Here is a 15,743-nt window from a genome sequence, read left to right as displayed (position 1 = left end):
AAAATGTTAACCCTTGCTTCTTTCCTATTTTATTGTATTTTATTTTTAAATATACATTTGTTAACAGCTCAGTCACTGGGAGGTTCAAACACAGATCACTTTCAGGAGAGAATCCTGAATCTGTAAAAACTCCAAGATGAGGACTATATTAGCTCTTCATGGTCTGTACAATGCTGTGTGCACCCTACTGCTTTTGAAATAATTGTAGAACCTGAGCCTGCATTCAGATCTGTGTGGGTGACCCATTGATCTCATGCTAAGCCCAATGGGAGTTGACAGGTCTCTACAAAAACAGGGGTCTTCCTGTGCCGACCCCACTGCAGGATTCAAGCTTTAGGATGAATCCCAGCCCCATTGAAGGCAATGGCAAAATTCTCATTGATTTTAGTGGGACTAGGGTGTCATCCTAGCACAGTGGGTCCTGGCCCAGACCTGGGGCCTAGTTGCCACAACGGTACCTCTGGGTAACTTTACTTATGAGAGTAGCCTCATTGGCTTGAATGGGACTGACTACCCATATGAGTAAAGTTATGCACGAGTGTAACTTTGCAGGATCAGGCCTCTAGCAAGCTGCTCTGTGTGCAACAAGGAAGCTCAGTGCAGTCCAAGGGGCTCTGTTGTATTAATTTAGATGGAATAAATGGGCCCAAGGAGTTAAAGGCTCTGGACCCTGGAACTGTTCAACATTAGAGGCTCAGGGTTTGCTATACAGTAGACCTCAGCCTGCTTTACCACCATGGCAAACACACCATTCAAAATCCTTTTAGCCCTTTATTAAAGATACAAGGGGGGGGAAGGCAAACCAGTGAAAGCACCTGAAATGTAACATATTTTAAGAGGCTTTTATTTTAACATTTCTTTAGCTGCAGGGCGGTTTTAGAAGGAAAACTCCCTTTGCTTACCATCATTAATATCATCTAAGAGAGTCTTAATTGTTCTTTTTGGGGAGATAAGAAGTTAGTTGAGATGGGCTGGAGACGTCTAGGGTGCTGTTGTTTCTAAAGTCCAGGCCCATTTCCTAGAAGACAAAATGAGACAAACACACAAGAGGAAAGAACAGAACAGCAAAATAGAAAATGCAGCTTCTGTCTTAGGGATTGAGTCTCACTGTCAGCCTCACTGCTGGAAAACAGAGGCACATTAGCCTGCTTCTCACTCCTAGAAGGGAACGCCTGGATAAAGGGCTTGGGTGCAGGGGACTGCTCCCATGGGGCAATTTGTGGGTTGTGTCCTAAGACTGTAAGGTCTTTGGAGCTGGGAGCTGTCATTAGAAGTGCTTGTAAAGCACCTACCATACATTTAGTATAAATAACAATAATAATTAATACTGAGCATACTTTAAAATGTAAATAAAAAATTGTAAAACTGTGGCACACACTTTTTTATAAAGCTTTGTTTGTTTTAAATTATAATAAAACATCCCTGGAACTAGATGCCAGTTTAGTACTAAGGATAAGGGATTCTATAGCTGAATACAGAGCAAATGAGACACCTGTTTTTCTTTTCACAAACCTAATGGGTCAGATTCTGTTCTCAGTTACGCTGGTGTACATATGGCATAACTGTATAAATCTGTGGAGTTCCTACGATGTACACCGCTGTAGCCAAGAGTAGAATTTGATTTGGGTGTCCTTAGGCAAATGAGAAAAATATTATGAACACACTGTCCTTTCAGCCACTTCGGTCTGTTTGGAACATCCGATCAGCGTTGTTGCCAACTTTCCTGATTTTATGGTGCATCTTGGTGTTGTGGGTTGTTTTTTTATTTTAGTTTGGTTTGGGGGTGTTTTTATTTGTTTTTAACCCCTGGCTCCCAGAGTCAAGTGAATAAAGATTTTATTTAAAAGAAAGTACATTTCTAGTTCTTGTGTTTGTGAAGAATAGCATGAACCGTACCATTGACAAGCCAGAAGGCAACCCCCCCCCCATTTTATTGTTTTTTAAAACAATAAAGATTTGGGGGGACCTGGCTCATGATTTTTCAACAATTGGAGTTGGCAATACTGGATCCTATTTTATTTGCATATCTCTTAAATACGTATTTCCTTGGCAGATCCTTCTCCTCCTCTCACTATTCCAGTCTGACTTGACCTTTCCCAGGAATAGAAAATAAATAATAGTAATAAACTCCCCCACTGTGCTAACTCAAGTGGTTTTGCTGATCCAAAGTATGTGACTGAAGGTCATGGCATGACAAGCCTTTAGAAATTACAACCACCTTTGAACAAACTACCTGTGCTCTGGTTGGTTTCACTTTCACTGCATGGGAATTTTAACAACTCTGAGCACATTCATTCTTTCCCCCCTCCTATTATGTGCTGAGTCACCTCTTTCAAAAGCCTCTGGAACTCTTTGTTGATCCACTGAAGGAAATCAGAGCCCCTGCGAAGCCAGCTGAGGAGAGACAGGAAACACAGTGCTTTGCCAGGCTTCCCCTGCTGCCTCTCTCTGTGGTTTTAAATGCCTGCTTATCTCTTCTAGGAGGGAGCCCCTTGATAAAGTGCTTGGGAAATCCCTTTCACATCCAAACCTTCCTACCCTGGCTGGGAATTCCCTGTGACTGGCCACAGAGAGGGGGAGGGTGTCACTTACATGGAGCCCATTGCTGCTGTGTTTTCTTTCCCCTCACTTCAGACAGCAGCAATGCGGAAGCAGCAGCCACAGCGGTGAGGCTAATCCAGCCCTCTGGCTCACTCACCCAGCAGCCTTTCCTGAACTGGCCTGGTAGATAGAGGTCAGCTCTGACCTCTATTACGCATCAGATTATCAATTTAGCTAGAGGTGGGCCAAAGAAGGGAAAGCCCCCAGCCCTTCTGAACTATCTGTCCCTGGCTCTGTTTTCCACCCTGTGTTTTCCTGCTATGGAGTAGATTTTCTACGGTTTGTGTTTTTGTTTGCTGAAGTAACATCTTTACTGGCTTCAGAGTAACAGCCGTGTTAGTCTGTATTCGCAAAAAGAAAAGAAGTACTTGTGGCACCTTAGAGACTAACCAATTTATTTGAGCATAAGCTTTCGTGAGCTACAGCTCACTTCATCGGATGCATACTGTGAAAAATACAGAAGATGTTTTTATACACACAGACCATGAAAAAAATGGGTGTTTATCACTACAAAAGGTTTTCTCTCCCCCCCACCCCACTCTCCTGTTGGTAATAGCTTATATAAATTGGTTAGTCTCTAAGGTGCCACAAGTACTCCTTTTCTCTTTACTGGCTATGAGACCTTTGTGTGGACGCCATTTCTAGGACTTTCACAAATCAATCACTGTGTCCAGACCAACTCATACATTAAAACTTGCTAGTTAAAGGTACGATCCTGCCCCACTGTTGTCTATGGGAGGTTTGGACATTTTGTATGGATAAAGAAAATATCCACAGTTCCAGGATTGAAAGCAACAACAACACAAAAGTTTGGAAGGGATCTAAGCCCCTAAGGCAACCTCTAGCAGAAGGGGCTTCTCCTATGGACAGGCTACTACATATTTGCCACTTCGCCGTTTCTTGCACCTTTCTCTAAGGCATCTGGTACTGACCACTGACAGAAAAGACACTCTGCTAAACTGACAACTGGACTGCTCATTCCTGGCCACTCTTACATTGCTGCTTTCCCCCCAGCAAAGAACCACAACAGAGTTAAATTAAAAGGACTCCCGTAGGTGGGGACTCCCGGAGAGCAGGCAGCCTGTGTACTCTTTGTGTAGTGAGCAGAGTGGCACTGAAATATACCAGAATCCAGCAGGCAGAACACTTCAGGGATCAGAATTCTTTGTAGTCATTTCAGTAGCTTGCCCATTTACAAAAATAAATCAGCAGAGCCAGGATAGTGCATGCCCACAAGCCACACCATGCCACCACTAGGATGTGTGACTGTAGGTTTACCTGCCTTGCCAGTGTCACTTCAAAGGCAGTCAGGAGATTGCAATGGATTGCCAGGATAGTTGGTGAATCAGTGCAAGCCTGTTATGCAACTTTGGCCTAATTCTTCACCGTCAGCATTGAGACCTGGCACCGTGGAGGGCAAATGTTACTACCGCTGGTGTCAGCGAGCAAAGAATTTCATTTGGATTGTTTTACACCCCCTTTGGACAAGGGTAAATGATGACACAAGGTGCTAAGCAGTGGACAGTCAGGCCCCTTCACTTCTCGGGGTTCCTTTCTCTCAGTTTCAGCTTTGTCTCCTCTCCTAACCCTCCCTCCACGCCCATCTGAAACAGCCTTCCATTCCCAACCCAGCCCCTAACGCGCACATGCTTTTTCAGAGCCCTCTTTAAAACTCACTCCTTTCACAAGCCTTTCTAGGAACCGACTCAAGCCTTCATTTTCATCTGAGCTTGAATGTAAGCTCCTCCTGGCAGGGGCCACGTTGCCAAAATGACAGGTGCATTCACAGTGCTCTGTATTGTTCATTAGACTGAATCCTTCTGTGTGTTTTGCACCAAGAAAGATTCAGCCGAACCCCCTAGATCAGATTTTCTTTCTTGCCTCTCTGTTCCAAGCCAGCTCAGCACATCCCGCGCAGGCCATTTGGCTCTAGACAAAACATGTTGCTCTGGGTTTGTTTTTAATGAGTTTGGAGGAGCAGTGGGGGAGGGATATTTTCCAGTGTTACGGAACAGTGGGAACAGCTCACCAGGAGAAAGAACTTTTGTCTGGAAAGAAAAAACCCCCGCAATCTCCTTGTGCTCATTTAGCAATTATTTGGGTTCTGAATGTGCAGCTCAGCCCTCAGTTTGCTGGGGTTGGCCAAGTGGGACCATGGGCTCCTTAAGAAAGCATCTTGCCGTCAAAACAAACCCCCTGCCCCTGCAGAATCTACAGACTTTGTTTATTGCTGCATCTGTTTCTAGCCTGCTAGCCTTTCAGTGCCTTCCCACAGTTCACCCGGACCATCTTTTCATGCCTGTTCCCTGCTTCTGGACCAGAAGTCCCTACCAGTTCATACAGGCTGGTTCAGCGTGAGCCCTATGCTGTCACGCTGCTTTCAGTACCAACAGAGGCTCCTCATCTTGTGCAGTGACAGAACTTCAAAGGGGAAATGTCACAAGTGGGTCTGTTGGGGAGCTCAAAGCCAGGGTCGAACAGTCGGGACAATCCCAGGGAAACAGGAGAGGATCATTTAAGGGGGAGCAGAGAGGAGGCGAGGCTGAGACCACCCTCCACATCTGAAACATCCAAGGAGTTCATCATAAAGTCTCTCCTGACCTCTTAATGCAGCAGCTGTTGTGGAAGGGGCGGGGGAAACAGAACTTCTTTTAAACAGATTGGTTGCATCATTTTCCCTCTCTTGGGTTTGGGAGGCAGAAATGGAGGGAGGTCCCTGTCCTCTCTCCCAGACTTGAGCAGCTCATCTCTGCTCTTCAGGCTCATCAGTGAGAGGCAGTATCCTGATGAGGGACTAATCCCGCTTAGGTGCCAAACTCAATTCAGCCTTCACTCTGGAGCTGCGACCAGCATCTCGACAACAATACTGGTAATTAGTTATTAAATAATTTTTCACTTTCTCTTTGCATTAACCTCATCACTACTTTGTAGCACGGAGCATAAGTGACTAAGTGAACATAAGTAAGCAAGTGACTACAGCAGGAGACTGGCAGCCAGGAGTCCTGGGTTCTGTTCCTGACTCTGCAGCCAACTAGCCATGGGACCTTAGTCAAGTCACTTCACCTCTCTATGCCCCAGAGACAGCTGGCACAGAGGTGCCTCTTCTGGAAAATGAGGGTATCAGGACTTCTCTACCTTGCAGGGGTGTTGAGAGGCTTAATTCATTCGTATTTATTAAGTGCTTTGGGATTGCTAGATGGGAGATGCTATAGCAGTGTGTTTCTATGTCACAGGCGACCTGCACACTGGCCGGTCTGTGCTGAATGCTCCATAAAGTAGCAGGGTAGAGCGGCTGTCAGTTGGTGGTGAGGGCTTTTCGTTTTCAACTTCCCCACAGTCAAGCAGACTCAGCTTCCCTGGCTACTCCAGCATGTAGTAAATGCTACAGTGTCCAAGCAGCCAGTGAACTCTGTGCTCAGGCCAGGGGAGGTTTGCCAGGACACAACACAGGGCTGCAAATAGTAATTGGTTCTCTTCTACTGTTACTGCTTTAGATACAACCTGGCGGAGAGCACATTGACCTACTGCCTCACTCTGCCACTCTTTACCCGCCACACAGTGTGCCAGGCTGCCACCCTGCCACGCACAGCACAGCGCACTGCCTCATTTGATCATATTCATGCTGCACTGTGCCTCCCTGCCGCTCCCCACAGCATAGCACGCCACGGTCTCACCATTCAGCCCCCCTTCTGCCACCCTGATTATATCACTGTTCCTTGCTCAGCTGTTACTCAGAGCACAGCTTGCCTACCCAAGGCACAATGTATCCTTTCATTCTGCTGCTCCACCCACCTCAGCACGCCCACCCAGTGCAGGCCAGGGCCCGGCATGCTCTTCTGCTTTGCCACTGTGCAGCGTTCTCCTTGGGGAAAAAAAACAGAGAGACCCTTACGGCCAGGGACGTCCTGGAAACTAAACAGCACTTACACCCAGCTGAGTCTTGAAACACAACTGAAAATTTGTCTCTTCCTACATGCATAGGTGCCAACTCCGTAGTTACTCCCCTTCCCTCCGCCAGTGCCTCCCACATGCTGGTGTGTCCCGCCGATCAGCGCCTCCCTCTCCTTCCCAGTACCTCCCACCCGCAGCGGATCAGCTGTTTCACGACGTGCAGGAGGCTCTTGGGGCAAGGGGGAGGAGCAAGGGGGCAACGTGTGAGGGGGAGGTGGCGGAATGGGGCAGAGGCGGGAAGAGGCGAGGTGGGTGTGGGGACTTGGGGGAAGGGGTGGAGTGGGGGCGGGGCCTGTGGCAGAGCCAGGGGTCGAGCACGCCCTAGCACATTGGAACGTTGGTGTCTGTGCCTACATGGAAATTGTTGTTAATCGAGTCTAAGGCCCGTAGTAACCACTGTGATCATCTGGTCTGACCTCTTCTAAAACACAGGCCCTGGAACTTTCCCACAATAATCCCTGTTTGAACTAGAGCAGGTCTTTTAGAAAAACATCCAGTTGTGATTTTAAAATTGCTGGTGATAGAGAATCCCCCACGACTCCTGGGGGAATTCTGCGCCACTGCTCATGCGCAGAATTTACATTCCCTGCAGATTTCTTCGCTTCTCCGCAGAAAAATGACTTTCTGATGGGGAAGCAAAGGGAAGCCACAATAACGTTTATGCGACCCTCCCCAAAGGTATGTTTCAGGTGCCCAGGGCAGCCGGCAGAGAGGTAAATTGCTGTGGGGCAGGATGCAGGACTGGAGAAGACACAGCTGGTGGCTCCTATCCTGCACCTGGCTCAGCTGCTAGTCCTGGCTGGGCAGTGGGGGATGGGACTTCATTTTCCCCTGCACAGCATCCAGGGCCATGTCAGACCCACCCCCAGATTTCTCCCCCAGCTGTAGGAAGCTCTGCAAATACCCCCCCCCCCCCCGCTTCCTGCACCCATCACACCTCAGCTGCAGGAAGAGTGATCTCTTTACAAGGAGCTCCTCCCCCATCCACTCTACCCCTGTGCATCCAGACCCCCTCATACCCAGACACTCCAACCAAGCCTCAGCCCCCCCAAAGACCCAGAAAACACCCCCTCTCAATAGGCCCCACTCTGCCTGCATCTGGACCACCCCAACAAGCCTCCCGCACCTGGATCCCCACCCTACTGACGCTCAACGAGCTGCACATGGGCCCCCACACCCAGACCCCCCCTCCTGCTGAGCCCTAGCCACTGTTACCTGGACTCCCCTGCAGAGTCCCATTACCATTGCACCCAGAACCCCCCCAATAAGCACCTGTGCATCCAGATTCCCCCCACACCTGCATCCCCCACTGAGCCGCCCTCACCCAGAACCCTCTCAACCCACATCTGGATCCCCCCACACTAAGCCGCTCCACACTTGGATCCTGCCGTGCTGAGCCTGCCTGCCCATACCTGGTGCACCCAGCACGGAGGGGCAGGGCCCTGGGGTGTTTGTGGGGCACGCCCGGTCCATGCTCTGTGTCATGGTTGGGTGCAGCTTCACCGCTGAGTCCCTGTCCCAGTGGGGAGCTGCACAATGATCTTCCACCTCTGGGCAGCCAGTGGCCTGTGCTCCCCAATGCCATGCTGGGGTCTCCACATTTATTTGACAAATAAAATTTGCAGAATTTTAAAATGTGCGCAGAATTTTTAATTTTTTGGCACAGAATGCCCTCAGGAGTACTTGGTAAATTGTTCCAAGGGTTAAAAAAAATGACTATTTAGTGGTTGAATCAGGAGAGAATGCAACATGCAGGATCTCTGCTCAGCGCCTAAACAGCGGAGCAGATTCTTCACATTCGCTGAGCAGGGGTAACACCATCTCTCTTCACTAAATCATTAAATAACTGCAGAAAGGAAGGAGACACTTGTTGATTCTTTAAAAGCCTCCTATCAATCCCTGCCTGGGCTTTTCTACAGAGTGTGCATAGGTCTCTGCTGTATGCACCAGGGGATCCTTTGCTCCTCAGGAGAGGGAATGTGGTCTAGCAGCTCAAGCAGGATGCAAGCAAGGAGGCAGTGTGGTCTAGTGGCTTGAGCAGTTGGCTTGGACATGTTACTTGGCTGCTCCAAGCTTTGGTTTGCCCATTTGTAAATTGGTTATAATGGCATCTATCTCTGTAGCTCTAACACACCTGTTACCCTCATGTCCAGGGTGCTAACTCCCTCCCAAGGGTTGCTTCTGGGCTTTAATGCACTGGCAGGCACAGGAATGAAACATGCTCTAGAAAGGCAAAGCAACAGCAGTGCTGGAGTTGCTTCCTTCTGTGGGACTCACGCATGCAAGGTGCTAAGCACCCCTTGCTTCCATGGCCAGCAGTAGGAACTGAAGGGGCCTAGACCCTTTACTGTGTCAGATCCATGATTTGGCCTTTGTTGCAAGCGGCACGTTCCTTCGGTCAAATATAGAAGTGCAGGGATGCAGGACGACAGCCAGGAGTCACTAACACTTTCCCCAGTGATTCACCCACGAGACCGGCAATATCAGCATGGAAACAGAAGGATATGGACCAGTCTTTCTGAGAGGCGAAGGGGCGCTGTGTCTGCCAGTCTAGGGCGGGGGGCTGCATGCTATAGCTCGCCCAGTGGCCGAGTGCATTAAGTTCATTCAAATCAATGATTTGCAATCAGGTTTCATTGCAGACAGCAGGCCAGACCCTACTTCTCTTACTCCGAAGCGTAGCCCCCTGGATTTCAACAGGAGTCTGCTCGCTGCGTCAGGCTAGCAGCACACAGGCTAGGTGTCTTGTGAACTCTTGAGCAAACCCAGCCCTAGTTTTCGTAGAGCTGGACGTGGGTACTGTTTTCCCTTAAACTACTATGGTGTGTCATGAAACTAGTGGAGTTTGACTGGCTTTCCTCTTAAGTTTCTTTTGGGTGTCTCGGACGCTGAGCGTTACGGGGGCTGCAGGCTCGCATAGGCCAAATCAAAGGATGTGTGCACAGACGGACCCCTGTGAACTGAAACAGCCGAGTGTTTTGAACGGTTCTCATACCCATCCTGCAATTTACCACAGGCCAGGCTCAGAGCAGAACCGTTGTGGTCTGAGGCCAGCAAGTCTGCGCATCTCCATGGCTCTCCCCCTCTTTTGCTCACCCAAGCAGCAGGAGTTCTGCGTTGAGCTGCTGTCAGCTGGAAGCTGCTTTTACCGGCTCTTGCAGGGGAGTTAGTGAGTGGTGTTTAAATAGCTAGGGAGGCATGTCATGCTGTCCAAAATACACTAGAATGCACTGGCTAAGGTGTATGCATGCGCCTGCCCCTAAAAGATAAAAACCCAGTAATAGTTACTGATAACTAACAGCTTCTCCTTTAGTTCAAGGGGTGTGTTTCGTTCAAACCTGTGTTTGGAGTGGGTGGGTTATGGGTTCTGTCCCTAACCGCACATGACTGGGGTGTAGCTGATTGCCATGACCTCTGTATCTCTCCATCCAACCATGCTCTGTAGAGAGTGGTCTTCTGGCTGCTTTGTTCAGAAAAAGCCACCTGTGGACTCAGGTCTCTGAGAGTAAAACATTCCCTTGTGCAGTTCATTCAGATCCCTTCTTTCTGCACTGGAGTGACTGTCATCTTAGCTACCTGTAGTGAGTGGTTCTGGGAGAGCGGCAAAATATCCGGCTCTGGATCTGGAACCAATGCATGGCAGCAAATTCAGTTGGCAGGCTGGCAAGAGACTGTGCAATAATGAACAATCAGCCTTTTCTTTTAAAGCTGTGCCCCACGTTTTCAAACACTCATTCAAATCCTGCTCAGCAAAAAGCAGCCCCCACATTCCCTGAGAGGAGGGGGGTGGGGAAGGTCAGGTGAGCTGAGACAAGCTTTGTTTTCCTACTGGCATGCTAATGGGCTTGCTGCCGTCTGATGTTTATTGCGTTGCTGGACAGGGTGTGTGTGTTCGTGGACAATAAAAGCCTGTTAGCCAAGTAAATCAGCTGCCTGGGCGTGCTGTTGTCGCACCCTTGCCATTATATGGAGAACTACGTCGCTTGGATTCCACCTTAAACTGTACAGAAGTAGCTGCACTTGTCTATTGGAAACCCTGCTTATTACATCCGTCTCTTCAATACATGGCTTTGGAGGGGGTAAACCACAGACTGGGGGAGAGATTCTTTAAGGTGGCCCAGTGAGGCAACTAGGAGCTCAAGTCATGGACCAGGACTCCCTTGTGCTAGGTGATGAACAAACGCAGGGGACTGCCTGTCTGTATACATGGGCCTCATGATCATTGTAGCCAAGCCCCTCCCTATCATTCACAATGCCAAGATTTTATTTAGCACTGTTCATCAGTAGACCTCAAAGCGCTTTACAAGGGAGGTCAGTAGCATTATCCCCCTTGCACAGATGGGTTCACTGAGGCTCAGGGCGGTGCAGTGACTGGCCCAAAGGTCTCCTGAGTCCCAGCCCAGTGCTGTATCTAGTGTACATCACACAGCACAACAGATGAAAGGGGAAATTGCTGACCACACTAACCCCCTCCCATTACAAAAGGGACCAGGGATCTTTAATGTCCATGTGGAGGAGACAGGAGCTCTGTTTATAAGGACTCATGTGAGAGGCTCACACCAAATAAACTGCATGCAATGGACGTGATCTGCCCCAGAAAGGTGCCTGAACTGGGAGGCAGCATGCCGGCCTGTGAGCCTCCCCAGACCTCGCCTGTGATTTCAGCTCGGAATGTCTCTGTGCTCATCAGCCCCATGGGCTATCTGCTACCTCAGCCTGTGGCAGCTCCGACCGGTGCAGGCAGTTTGGCCCCTGTTATTAATCCTGGTAACTATACAAACACCACCCTGGCTATTTTGCAAGACAGTTGCCTCATGTGCAAAGTGCAATATCCTGCCTATGTGTTTGGTTTCCTTGTTTCTCTCTCATCTTGACTCTTGCTTCCTCCTCCCCTGTCTCTGATCTGTGCCCTCCTCCAGGCTATCCCTAATGCTGCTTCTCCAGCCACCTCCCACCCTGCTTAGCTCCCATCTTTGATCCCTTCACGGCCTTTCAGGTTCTTCCTCCATCAGGATCTAGCTACCAGACTCCCTTTCAGTGCGTGCTCTGCCCCACCGGAACTCAGCTTCATGCCTTTTCTGTGATGCCCGCTGTACCTGGAACATCCTCCCCCCACCCCAAGCCAAATCCCTCCCTTCCCCCATCAAATCCCTCCTTAAAAACAGGGCAGGGCCAGTGGAAAGGGCACCCAACTGGGAACCAGCAGACCTGGCTTCTGACCCCATCTTTGCTAGCACTCCCTATGTGACTTTGGTCAAATCACTTACCCATGCCTCAGCTTCCTCGTCTGTCACATGAGGATCACGATACTTAAAGCAGGTTGAGATCCATAAATGCTAAGTCCTGTTAAACTGCCTTCTTTTGCTTAGCTGTCTGTTACCACCTGTGCTGCATAGCCCAAAGGTATTTAGGCACCTGGCTCCCATTGCCTTCAGTGGGAGCTAGGCACCTAGATACCTTTTGAGAATCTGCATCTATCTGCTTATGTCTCTCTCATTTAGGGCCCCGCACTGCTCCCATTGAAAAGAAGAAGGGCTTTGCCATTAACGTATAGGAAGTAGGATCATCAGACCCTTACTTTGTACACTCTTTTGCACAGGGACCGGGTCTCTGTCAGAGCACTGCAGATGTTAATGGTGCCATAGTGATATGCTATTAATCATTAGAATTCTTTACTGGGGGCTCTATAAAAGGCTCAAGCTGCCGTTAATAGAAAACTTTGGTCGCTGTATACACAGGGGTGTTGAAACAATTTCTATAGTGGGGGTGCTGAGAGCTGTTTAAACTGTAGACCCTGTATATAATGGAAATCACTTCAAGCCAGGGTGTGCAGCAGCACCCTTAGTTCCAGCACCTATGTATATACATACAGTCATGAGATGGGAAGATGTTAATTAGGATAGGGCCAGAGTCTTCTCCGTGATGTGCTTGTGCATCTCCTGGGGACTGTCGTGGAAGATGCATGTATCTGCTGTGCACAGAATTTGAGTCCGAATTGTGCGGCGTATCTGAAGATGATGAATGGACAGAGACGGAAAGAGATGAAAGGTTTCAGAGTAGCAGCTGTGTTAGTCTGTATCCGCAAAAGGAACAGGAGGACTTGTGGCACCTTAGAGACTAACACATTTATTTGAGCATAAGTTTTCGTGAGCTACAGCTCACTTCATCAGATGCATGCCTCCGATGAAGTGAGCTGTAGCTCACGAAAGCTTATGATCAAATAAATGTGTTAGTCTCTAAGGTGCCACAAGTACTCCTGTTTTTTAAAGAGATGAAAGATTGCCACCTTGCGGTGAAACCCGGGTTATAACCCCAGTGTGTCAGAACTCGGGCAGGGCTGGACAAATCTTGCTGGGTTTCTGTCACATAGCTTTTTTTGACAAGTCGCTTAGCGGGTTTTAGTTCATGTGGTTTCTCCCCCCATGAATTGCACTTTGTTTGGGTTGATTCAAATGCAGCAGCGCTCAGATACCATGCTGATGGGTACAGTATATGAACCCAGAAACGAACAGACTGTTAAATTCAACTCTAATCTTAGGAGTTTCGTTACTTGTTTCCACAAGGAGTTTCCTTGTGACTCGGCAGGGGCTGAGGGATGTGCTGGCTGCCGCTTCCCGCAGCCCCCATTGGCCTGGAGCAGCGATCGGCCAAACCTGCGGACGTTGCAGGTAAACAAACCAGCCCAGCCCGCCAGCGGCTTTCCCTGACAGGCCACGTGCTGAAGGTAGCCGATCCCTGGCATAGATCATAAAATCCTAATACCTAGCTCTTATATAGCACCTTTCATCGGGTGATGTCCAAGCGTTTTACAAAAGAGGTCAGATTCCTAACCCCCCTTTTACAGATGGGGATACTGAGGCACAAAGAGATGCAATGATTTGCCCATGGTCACCCAGCAGGCCAGTGTCCAAACGGAATAGAAGCCAGGTCTCCCAAGTCCCAGTCCAGTGCTCTATCCACTAGGAAATACTGCTTTCCTTTTTACAGATAGGGATTTGGGTGGATAGTTCAAGTGGTTTTGACTGCCTATGTCACCATCTGTCCCAGGTTTCACTATTTTCCTTGGGAAATTTGAGACTATCCAGACAGAGCAACAAAGCGTCTTTGGATTTTGACAGAGGGTTTGCTGGGTCTGAAGTGTTCCAGGGGCACTCCCATTCCAAAGAAGAGTAGCCTGCCTCTAACTTCCTCAGGTCACTGAGCCCAGTGCCTGGTGGGCCAGCACTTTGGGAGTTGAGTGAGAACTGTACGCATATTAATACAGTGCAGCCATGGTCATTAAGCTCATTGTCTATGTAATGCATTGTCAAGTTTGGATGCCACACTTTAAGAAGCTTCCAGCAGCAGAGATAACACTGCCTCAACTTGAGCCCATGGTCAGTTTCCAAAGAACAGAAGTGAAAGGCTAATACAATGTCCCACGACACCATCTGCTGCAGTGCTTAGGCACCCTGGTTTTATTTAAGTTATGGTCTGCCATTAAGGACTGAATAAAAATGAAGCAAACTGATTTGGCCCTGGAGACTGGCCAAAACCAGAGCCATTCATCCAAATTTGCAGGGAAAAAGGAACCTATATCCAAACAACACCTGCAAAACCAAAAACCCTTCAACGAAGCTTTACAAACCAAAAGCACCCATTGGATTACCCATCTCTGCAGTCCTTCCCCTCAGTTCGAAGGACTATCTTAGTATTTAGCAGTAACAGCAGACTAGCTCAGCCCTGCAGAGGCTCCCAGCACTTGAATGTGGGAGATTTCAAACCACTATGAGGGAGGGATTAAGGGATAGAGCTTCCAGAAAACTCAGCACTCATAGGGCTCAGTTTTTCAAACAGGTGAGCTCCCAGAACCTTCCATTGTGACCCCAATGGCCAGGATTCTCCACAGAGCTCAGCACCCCACCCTCTAGAAAATCTGCCCACTAATTGAGGTGCCTAAATGGGAGCTGGCTTTTTTGGAAAGTCTAGCCCTAAGCGTATTATTGCAATGACATTGCAAAATCCTTCTTTGGGAGAGGCACCGCACCTGTCTGCAAATTAATGAAACAGGAAGAAGTCGTCCTACAAACGAGTGACATCTGGCAGGTCTGACAAGTATCTGGAGCCACCGGAGTATGAGAGAGGAGGAAAATGGGCAGGGATGAAGGGACCCACAGCTGCAGCCATTCATGTTTGCTGTCAGCTGCCTGGTTCAATGAGGTCCTGTCTCTAGAGCTCCTAAAGCTCTGATAGGCTTAAGGTGAGGCAGATCAGTGATGACCTGACACTGGTTAGGGTGCAGGCTCCACCCTGGATCAGGTAAGAGGGAAGCAGGAAGTTTCAGGTAAGGCAGTAGAGCTAAGAGAGAAGCAGAAAGAAAATGCCCGTGTGTAGGTAGCAGCCAGCTAGCATTTTAAGAGCGTGTCTGTTTCAAAGTCTAGGAGCAGCCAACTGAAGCTAAGCAGCTGTCAAGGTAGGGGGGGCTAAACAAGTGATCAAATAAAGCTGTATGTTTGGGTAATGCTGCCCTCCTCCTCTTGGCAGGATGTAAAAAGAGAAGACTTATAATGTGTGAATATCTTGGGCCAGTGTAACTGATGAGAAAGAAGGAATCTTGCTGTAAAAGGTGTATACAGAATAGCTTGGGGGAGAAGCAACTTTCATAATGCAGTAGCACTTGTACAAAGCATTAATCCCGTGTCCTCAATTTCCCTGGTAGCCAAGGGAAATGATATTGTTTGTCTTTTTTCCCCTACTCCCCTCTTCTAGCTCCCTCTGTGTCAGGCAGTTATAGGAGCTCAAGGTGTGCTAAACTGGGGGCATTCTAGCAAAGTACAGATAGTAGTTGGCTTATCCTGGGAGATCCTTCTAGCTATAAAGCTGGGCTCTTCAATTGCTGTGGCAGAAGTGCTGTGTGACCTGTCTTGTGGCCTTTGGAAAGGGGAAACTTAGTTGCAGCCCACATCCTGGTTGCTGAGGTGTTGTCAAGCTGTTCCCTTTCGTTTTTAAGGGTGGGGTTACAAATTAGCCAGGTTTTAGGCCCCCAGATTCTGACTCCTCCCCCTCGCGTATCTATTTATCTTCTGAGTTTGCCTTGGCATTATTTGGCTGGACCTGACCATGATATATTTTTATTTATTTATTTACACACACCCCTTTCCGAAAGCAATTGACTCCTGCCCACTGTGATGGGACTTCCATGCTCAGGGCTG

At 48.6% G+C, this 15,743-nt stretch overlaps 1 protein-coding gene across 10 annotated transcripts in view; it reads left to right on the top strand.

Moving 5' to 3' along the window:
* The window catches only part of LPIN3 (lipin 3), a 55,942-nt gene that overhangs the window by 8,654 nt on the left and 31,545 nt on the right, over positions 1–15,743 (top strand). The window contains exon 2 of one of the 10 annotated variants that reach the window (XM_073309720.2): positions 5,362–5,470. The exons of 8 other annotated variants lie outside the window; for them this stretch is intronic. The gene's annotated coding sequence lies outside the window, so the exon portion shown is untranslated. Of the gene's footprint in view, positions 1–5,361; positions 5,471–14,873; positions 15,005–15,743 lie in introns of those variants that run through there. One more of the 10 variants, XM_073309721.2, reaches the window with a different exon arrangement.

The sequence above is a fragment of the Lepidochelys kempii genome, chromosome 13, assembly GCF_965140285.1.
Source record: "Lepidochelys kempii isolate rLepKem1 chromosome 13, rLepKem1.hap1, whole genome shotgun sequence".
Taxonomy (NCBI): Eukaryota; Metazoa; Chordata; order Testudines; family Cheloniidae; genus Lepidochelys; species Lepidochelys kempii.
This window is presented reverse-complemented; position numbering and strand designations above follow the sequence as displayed.